The 8,891-nt window shown below is 38.8% G+C and overlaps 1 pseudogene; it reads right to left on the bottom strand.

Moving 5' to 3' along the window:
• Positions 1 to 2,339: 2,339 nt before the first annotated feature.
• Positions 2,340 to 3,332, bottom strand: LOC124513989 (glyceraldehyde-3-phosphate dehydrogenase-like; annotated as a pseudogene).
• Between the last annotated feature and the right edge of the window lie 5,559 nt (positions 3,333 to 8,891).

Raw genomic sequence — 8,891 nt, 5'->3', positions numbered from 1 at the left:
TCTCTCTGTCCCAAAAATAAATAAAAAAAACGTTGAAAATAAATAAATAAATAAAATTAAAAAAATAAAAAATAAAAAAAATAAAAATAAAAATGAAAACAAAAAGAACAAAACAAACAAACAAACAAAAAAAACAGCCACATCTTAAACTCACCAAGTTATGCACATTAAATATGTATAGCTTTTTGCATGTCAATCATTCTTCAATAGGGTGGTTTAAAAACAAACAAACAAACAAACAAATAAAAATTTAAAGTTTAAAAAAAGAAATTAATACATGCTACATCTCAAAAACATTTTGCTTAGTGAAAGAAGCCAGACATAGAGACCACATATTTTGTTATTCCATTTATATGAAATATCCAAAAAAGCAAAGTTATAAAGATAGAAAGGAGGCTAGCGGTTGCCTGGTATGTTAGTGGTGGATAACAGGATTCACAGTAAATGTGCATGAAGTTTTTTATCGAGGTTATGAAAATGTAAACCTGATTCACAGTGATGGTTTTAGTAGTTATACCAAACTTAATAAATTTTCCCAAAAATGTCATTGAATTATACATGAAAAGGGAGAATTTTATGATATGCAAAATATGCCTCCCTAAAACAGTTTCAAAACAACCACAAAAGAATTCTGCATGTTGATTATCTATCACAGGTTACTGGGTAGTGTAGTTTTTTACTCTTGAGAATACCAATTACTTGGGTATTTTCTTTCTCTTGATTGTTCTTTCCATTGAAGTCTACTGGGAACTCAAATCAGATGCAGAATTTTTAGTGTAACTGGTATCTTGAGAATCGTTAGATGATGGGCTATCATTGATCACTTTTGTGTAAGTGATGAAATCAAAGTAAGAATATGTCTTTTCTTCCCAGTTCAACTCAAACTCTATGTTGTTTTAATTCCATATCAGAATGATTGAGTAATATTCTTTCTGAGATGCATTTACCAGGTACAGTGTTGACATTATTTGAGCAATCTTTTGCAGGAAATCTGCAGAACATGAGAAAAGCAATTATCTCTATCTAGATAGTTCCAAAGTCCTTTTATAGATGTTACTTAAGTATTTGGGTCATTGCACACATCCATCAAAAATGACTTTATTTTCTGGATGTAGCTATGATTGTCACTTAAAAATATAACCTATGAAAGGAATTCATAGTGACAGAAGTACATTATGCAGATAACTTCCAAACATTCTAATATTTGTCATTTAATGAAATGTGTCCATTCCTGCAAAGTCAGCTATGAGCTGTGTATGTGTATGTGCATATACGGACTGGAAAGAGACAAATGAAATCATCTTTATTCATAATCAAGCTAATTGTGTAGAAAAATTCCAGTAAATCTGGAAAAAAAAAAACTTGTGGAAGAAATAAGTGAATTTAGCACGATTGCGTGGTATACGATCAACACGCAAACCTATTTCCATGTACTGGCAATGAACAATTGGAAACTGAAATTTAAAACAAAATTCAATTCACAATCACCCAAACAACATGAAATACTTATGGGTAAATCTAACACTACATGAAGAAGATTGTTTTAAAAATTAATAGACTTTATTTTTTAAAGTAATTTTAGATTTACAGAAAAACTGAATAGAAAGCACAGGGATCCTTCCCTGCCCACACAGCTTCTGCTAGTGTAAACATCTTGCATTATTATGCCAAATTTTTTCAATTGATGAACCAATATGAAAACATTATTATTAAAAACTCCATAGCTTACATTATGATAAGCTTACTCTTTGTGTTGCTCATTTTATGGGTCTTGAGAAATCCATAATGTCATGCATCCACCGTGGCTATCATACTGAATAGTTTCACTGCCCTAAAAAATCTCCCGTGCTCCACCTATTCATCCCTCCCTCCATCAACCCGAATCCCTGGTTGCCACAGATCTTGTTACCATCTCTATAGTTTTGTCTTTCCTAGAATATCATATAGTTGGAATCTTACGGTATGTACCCTTTACAGACTGGCTCCTTTCATTTAGAAATACGGGTATAAGTTTCCTCCATGTGTTTTCGAGACTTAATAGCTGAAAGTTTGTGTCTGTTATAGGGACAATTTGAACATCAAAATGATGATGATTGAACTTAAGAAGAGACTGATGATTTCTTTTTTCTTTTTTTTTGTGGGGGGGTTGCTGGGTACAGTATACTTTGTTGATGGTACCTGATAGGTAGGGTTCCCCAAGCCCCTCCCCTTCTTCAGGGGGTTTTGGATGGAAACTGTGTAGAAGCAGGGAGATTTTCAGTGTGTTTGGGGCAAGGACTCCCCAGCAGCTGAGGGCCTCTCCCTCTTGCTGTTGCTGTGACTGGTGGTCCAGAGAGCTCTTACTCCTTGGAGGCCATGTGGACCATAAGGTCCACCACCCAGTTGCTATGGCCAAATTCATTGTCATAACAGGAAATGAGCTTGACAAAGTCACTGAGAGCAATGCTAGTCCCAGCATCAAAGGTGGAAAAGTAGATGTCACTGTTAAAGTGATAAGAAACAACCTCTTCCCCGGTGTAGCCAGGATGCCCCTGCTTCACCACCTTCTTGATGTCATCAAGTGTTTGGCAGCTTTCTCCGGGCAGCACGTCAGATCCACAATGGACATGTTGGGGATGGGGATACGGAAGACCACGCCAGGGAGCTTCTCATTCAGCTCCAGGATGACCTTGCCCACAGCCTTGGCAGTGCCAGTAAAAGCAGGGATGATGTTCTGGGCAGCCCCTCGGCCATCACGCCACAGCTTCCCAAAGGGGCCGTCCACGGTCTTCTGGGTGGCAGTGGTGGCATGGACTGTGGTCATGAGTCTCTTCACGATGCAGAAGTTGTCATGGATGACGTTGCCCAGAGGGGCCAAGCAGTTGGTGGTGCAGGAGGCATTGCTGGCAATCTTGAGGGAGTCGTCATACTTCTCATGGTTCAAACCCATCACAAACGTGGAGGCATCAGCAGAGGGGGCAGAGATGATGACCCTCTTGGCCCAAACCTTCGAGTGAACCCCGGACTTCTCCATGATGGTCAAGACCTCAGTGGACTCCACAACATACTCAGCACCATCACCCCATTTGATGTTGGCGGGTTCTCACTCCTGAAAGATGGAGATGGGCTTTCCATCAATGACAAGTTTCTTGTTCTCAGCTTTGACTGTGTCGTGGAATTTGCCATGGGTGGAATCATACTGGAACATGTAAGACCCCATAGTTGAGGTCAACGAAGGGGTCATTGATGGTGACAATATCCACTTTCCCAGAATTAAAAGCAGCCCCAGTGACCAGATGCCCAATATCGCCAAATCCGTTTATTCTGACCTTCACCATCGTGTCTCCAGGATGCGGCTGGCACTGCACCAGGAGATGTGGCTCTCTGTCGAACAGGGAGAAGAAGAGAGCCGAGACAGATAATTTCCAATAGAATGCAGTTACCAGAATTTTATTTCATTCTCTTGGTAAACAGATGATCTACCTAAGGAAATCAATAGGTCTTCTGTCTCTGCCATCTCAGAATGAAGAGAATCACTCCATGTGTCCTCTTCATGAACCTATATTCTGTCAATATTTTCTACCTCTGTCAGCTTCCTGACACGTCTATTTGTGCATTTTTTGAACAATCCAGTTGTGATTAATTTCCTTATTTCCTATCTAGAGCCAACTTTGCTTTATTTCACACAAGCTTGCATGAATCTTTGAAAAATAAACTCACGATATAAATATATTGGCCTGAATTATTGATAAGTCATGCAAAGTTATTGTGCTTTGCTGTAATCTGGAACACTTGCATGAAATAGCAAAATAAAAAAAAGTTCAGTTTTCACATATTCTTTTGATGCCTTATATATCTAAATACACTAAACATGGCCCAGCCATCAGTTTATTTAGCTACGTATTTCTTTCATATGCAGTGTGCTTCAGCTATATGGAGTTAAAAATTAATGCCATTATTTTGAGTTCTATATAAATTTCTTTTTGATGTTTGCATCTTACCAATTGCACCAAATAATTTTGTTTCGGGGACCACAAACCATTTCTGTCAGCCATGTTCTACCCATTGTTTTAGAAATTCCATCTAAATTCCATTTAGATTTTCGTTGTTTTAGAAATCTGCTTTACATGTTCATTTTACTTTTAATTATAGACCGTTCACTTGCCTTATACTTAATACAAAGGTTGAAAGTATCTCATCTTTCACAGCTTTCTCCTTTGAAGAACTCTTATATTCTTAAATGTCAATTAAAACTTAATAAAACACTTTCAATTCACACTGCACTGCAGTTTTTAGCAAATGATTGTTTTCAATGTCCCTGATTTGGGATAAAAATAGTTTGGGTGTTGTTTTTTCTTGATTTCTAGCTTGAAGTACCAGAGTATATTGAAAACATGTGTCGTATTATGAGTAGCTCGTGTCACTTCTCCACACAGTACTAGAAATCAGTTTTGATTTGACATTTATGTTAAATCATTTTCATACTGCTAGTAAAGATGTAGTTCCATGTACATGTACAAAGTACAATGTAACATATAGATCAATATGAAATATAATCCTTGCCTTCTAAGAGCTTATGGTCTAATTAAAGAGATAAACCAGATGTGCACATGTATGTGTATAGACACTCACGGAGTCAAGTAGCAAAACGAAGCATGATAACCAGTGGCAAAACATAGAACTTGAAGTTGGAGAGCTGAAGTTTGATATGTGCATCTGCCTGTTGCTGTGTGACCCTGAGCAAGTTACTCAACCTTGCCAAGTTCCAGTTGGTTCATCTTAAAAACAGGAGTAATAATGCACAGTGATAATGTGAAGATTATACTGAATGACATGTATGAAAGTCTATGGAGTCTCATACCCAAATCCATAAAGCTCCTTTGTTCTACTCGAATGTAGCACTAGGGCAATGACTACAGCCATCGCTTGGACCTCCAGTTCAAATACTCTTGCACAGTACTTGAAAGGCACTCTGGTATTCGGGAAAGAATAGCAGCGTCAGACCTACTGGATTTTGAATAATAGCTTGAGCTATTCATGGTTGTATGACATTGCGCAAGTGACTTAACCCATCTAATTCTTAATTTCATCATTTTCAATGGGGATATTATTATCCACTTACTAAGGAGTTATTGGGAAGATTAAAACAATAAGATTATTATTTAAGTTAATACCTAATGCCCAATAGATAATGAAACATGTATTTACTAAAGTGGACGATTTTTTCAGCCCTTTACAAAGACCACAGGAAGTTCAGCTGAGAAGAGTGAAACCTATACTCTGAAAAAAATTATGAAGTATTCATGAGTTTATCTGTATATGGTAGAGTTATGTGCAATTACAAATTGGTCTATAGAGAATCACAAGAATGCAAAAGCGTAACTAGGGTGCTCTAAGTTATAAATGGGACTGTATCTGTTTGGGTATGAGGCCCTGTATACTTTCATATACATTATTCAATATAACCTTCACAATATCACTGTGCATTGTGACTCCTGTTTTTAACATGGGACCAAAGGGTGCCCTTTTATTGGTAGTCAACCATCCCTACTTATTTGGGATGAGAGGGTGTGCATAGAGTGGTACTTGTCCCTATCCAAAGTTTATCGTCCCATCATACTGGCAGCTACCGTGGCAGATGAACTGACGGGGGAAGAGAAAATCACCTGTGAAAAGGAGCCATTTAATGGTCCTTTTTGTCCACTCCCAAATCAGGGTGTTCCCCGTAATCTGTTCCGAAGAAAATTTAAAAGTCAATGGCCTCTTGTAATTCTGATTTATTACTTTGTCATTTTGAGCTGAATTCTACTAATTCGCTACTGTTTGTATGTATATCTTTCCTTCTGCTGTTTACAGAGTATAAATATGTCTAAATCTTCTTTCATGTGAGAAAACGGACAAAATACTGATGACTAAAGTTGCACTGCATCTGTTATGTAAGGCCTTTGACAGGTACTTGCTAGTGAAAGAGAAAGGCAGAGCCGAGCACTCCGTTGGACTTATTAGTGTTAGAGTTGCCACGGTTTCAATTTGATCGCTATTTATTGAGCACTCAAAATGTGTTAGGCAGCATAAAGAACACATCGAAACCATGATCTGGATATTAAGGATTTTATACCCTAAAAAAGGAAGTCCATTAACTCAACTACAGAATGTATCCATTTCTGTAATCACTTGTGAAATCTTGATTGGGGAACTCATTTAGCTAGCCTTATACTTAGAGGATATTTTTACATCTTTCCAGTTAAAAATTGTGTTGCTTCAAATAACATTTTAAGATACTGTAATGTGATAGTGCTCACGTAGATGAAATTATTCCTCGTCAATTGTAAGTTAATTAACAAATATCTCATCAAGTGCAAAAAAACTCGGCAGATACAGAAGACCCTGAGCAAGCTGACTCCTCAAAGAATAAAGCCATATTCATTTGGGTTAGTTTTAGGAAAGCAATCATATAAGGAGAATGGATGCTCTCAGAATAACAAAGCAGTTGCTCAGTGGGAAATTGAAGGAAGAGAGGTAAATTTGAGGTTAGCAGGACAAAGAGTTAAGGTTACACTGCAGTTCGAGCCATAGAAGTGTGACAGGTTGGCCATTTCTCACTCTACCAATCCCTAGTGAGCACCCATAGTGTCCTAGGCGTCCTGCAAAGAACCAGGGATATAATGATGAAAACAGATATAATTTTTGCCTTTTGAGATATTTGCAGTCTAGCTACACAGACAGAGAAATGTAATTTTCATTGGTTCAACAAATATTTATTGAGTGCTCTCTTTAGGCCAGACACTGTTCCTGGGGCTGGAGAGACGGAGTGAAGGAAGGAGACAAACATTCTGTCCCTGTAACCATATTACAATTGGGATAGAGTGATGGCAAATGAGTCTGTGTGTGTGTGTGTGTGTGTAGACATGTATATGTCTATCTCTGTATCTATATAGATATATCTGTATCTACATCTACATCTCTACTCAGATAGTGACAGATGCTATGGAGAACTATAAAGCATCGAAAAGGATGCTAGGTGGGAAAGGAAGGTATGGGGAAACCTCACTAGTAAGGCGGTATTTCAGTAGAGACCTAATGACATGAAGGAGTTAGCCATGTAGATATGGGTATGGGGTGGAACAGCATTCCAGAAGGAATGGAAAGCTCATTAAGAGCATGGGTGCTTAGCATAGTATGCAGATGGAGGAGAGTTGCTGGGTCTGGCTGGAGCATTCTGCAGCACAGTTAGGATTTGTAGATGCCAACATTTCTGAATCAATTAACTCTGTCACATTTCACCCTTACTCATTAATCCAGGATCTCAGTTTCCTTGGTCTTCCTCCCTATCTTCCTCTGTCTCCACAGCACCTGGTTATACGATTTAGCCTCTCCTGGCTTGCGGCATTGACTTTCTTCTGGTCCCATTTGGAATGTCCTCCTTAATTGGTGTGTTCCAGAGGATGTTTGGTTTAATGACCCTTCACGGCCTCTAGCCCCTCTCTACCCACCCACCAGCCTTGCTAAAGGGTCTCAGATAATATTTGCCTCAAGTGTATTGTGGGATCCAAAGGAGACAATATATGAGTTAGCACTTTATAAGCTGTTAAGTGTTTTATATTTGTAATGAAATCTTTAGTTTCAAGGCCATGAGTTCCCTAACAAAAAGATTGCACTAACAGTAATGTCATCTTACAATACCAAAGATAGTAAAAGCAGGGAACAGGGGAAAGAGCAGCTAGGCAGGAGGTCTATCTCTGTCAAGGGTAAGATGAATCACCAGCAAGAAATAGAGTGGCCTTTGGAAGAGTCAGGGCAGCTGGGTTGGGTCCTTCCCATCAGTCTGGGAGAGAGGGCTACATAACTCACCTTCCTCTCTGCCCCTCTATTTCAAACAATTTATAGATTCTTCTTTATTTTTCCTCATGCCGGCTGTTTTTCTTCTTCATTTTTCCCCATGCTAGATTGTTTTTTCTCCTATTTTCTCAGGACTTTGTATCTTTGTGTTTCTCCCCATGTATCACTGTCTTCCTTCCTCTGCTTTATTATTGTTTTCTAGTCTTTGCTCCTTAACCATGACTGGATTTTGCAATGGTCCCTGGGAAAGTTGTTCTAGAAGCTTGCAGTACAGGTGCCATCAGGAGTCAACATGACCACTTGGCCTGCTCTGAGAAGACTATTGCTACAGTGAAGTGATCCCTTGAGAGAGGGGAGCATGTTAACAACAGTGAACGGAGTGATGCATAAGCAGTTAGTAAGTCTGGGTCAACTTTGGCAAGTCTCTAGCCTCAGGTAGGTCTCAGTTTCCCCCAAATATACTATACTATATACTATTGTATATATTGTGTAAAGTTGCTGAACTAGATAAATCTAAGAGTTCTGGTATGCTGGATTCTGAAAATACTATGCCAATGTGAAACACGAAAAGAATTGCTGTTTGGGTTTAGCAACAGAGAACAGGAAGACTGGAGCTGGTAACAGCGCTATTGGAATCATGTAGCCCGCTTGTTTCCTGGCACATTGCATGAGGCTACAAGCCGCAGGGTCTCTAATAAATGCCTGAAAATGCAGATTGGAGACCCTGCTTCCCCAGAAAACTTACAACTATGCCCTGCATATAGCATCTGCCCACTGAAAATAACTGAACATATTATGGGCTGACAAACTTTGAATCAACCCTCTTTGTTTCTGAAAGATGGGATTGGCAGATTGCCTGGGATGTGATAAAAGGCAGTAGAGCAACATTGGAGGAAGCCCCTAGAAAGAGTTCTTACAGAAGGGAAGTGACGAAGTCAATAAAGCTTTCAGGTCGCTAAACTAAATGGTCTGAGAGCTCTACAGTCCTCTAAGCCCTACATTGGTCAGAATCAAGGGACCTAGGCTTCTGAAGCAAACAATTTTTTAGCCACAAGACTAAAACCAAAATCTAG

This window comes from Lynx rufus, unplaced genomic scaffold (assembly GCF_022079265.1).
Source record: "Lynx rufus isolate CCGP_SWC_20201006 ecotype Redwood Valley unplaced genomic scaffold, mLynRuf1.p SCAF_19, whole genome shotgun sequence".
NCBI lineage: Eukaryota > Metazoa > Chordata > Mammalia > Carnivora > Felidae > Lynx > Lynx rufus.
Note: the sequence above shows the minus strand (reverse complement) of the source record. Positions and strands in the feature narration are given on the sequence as shown.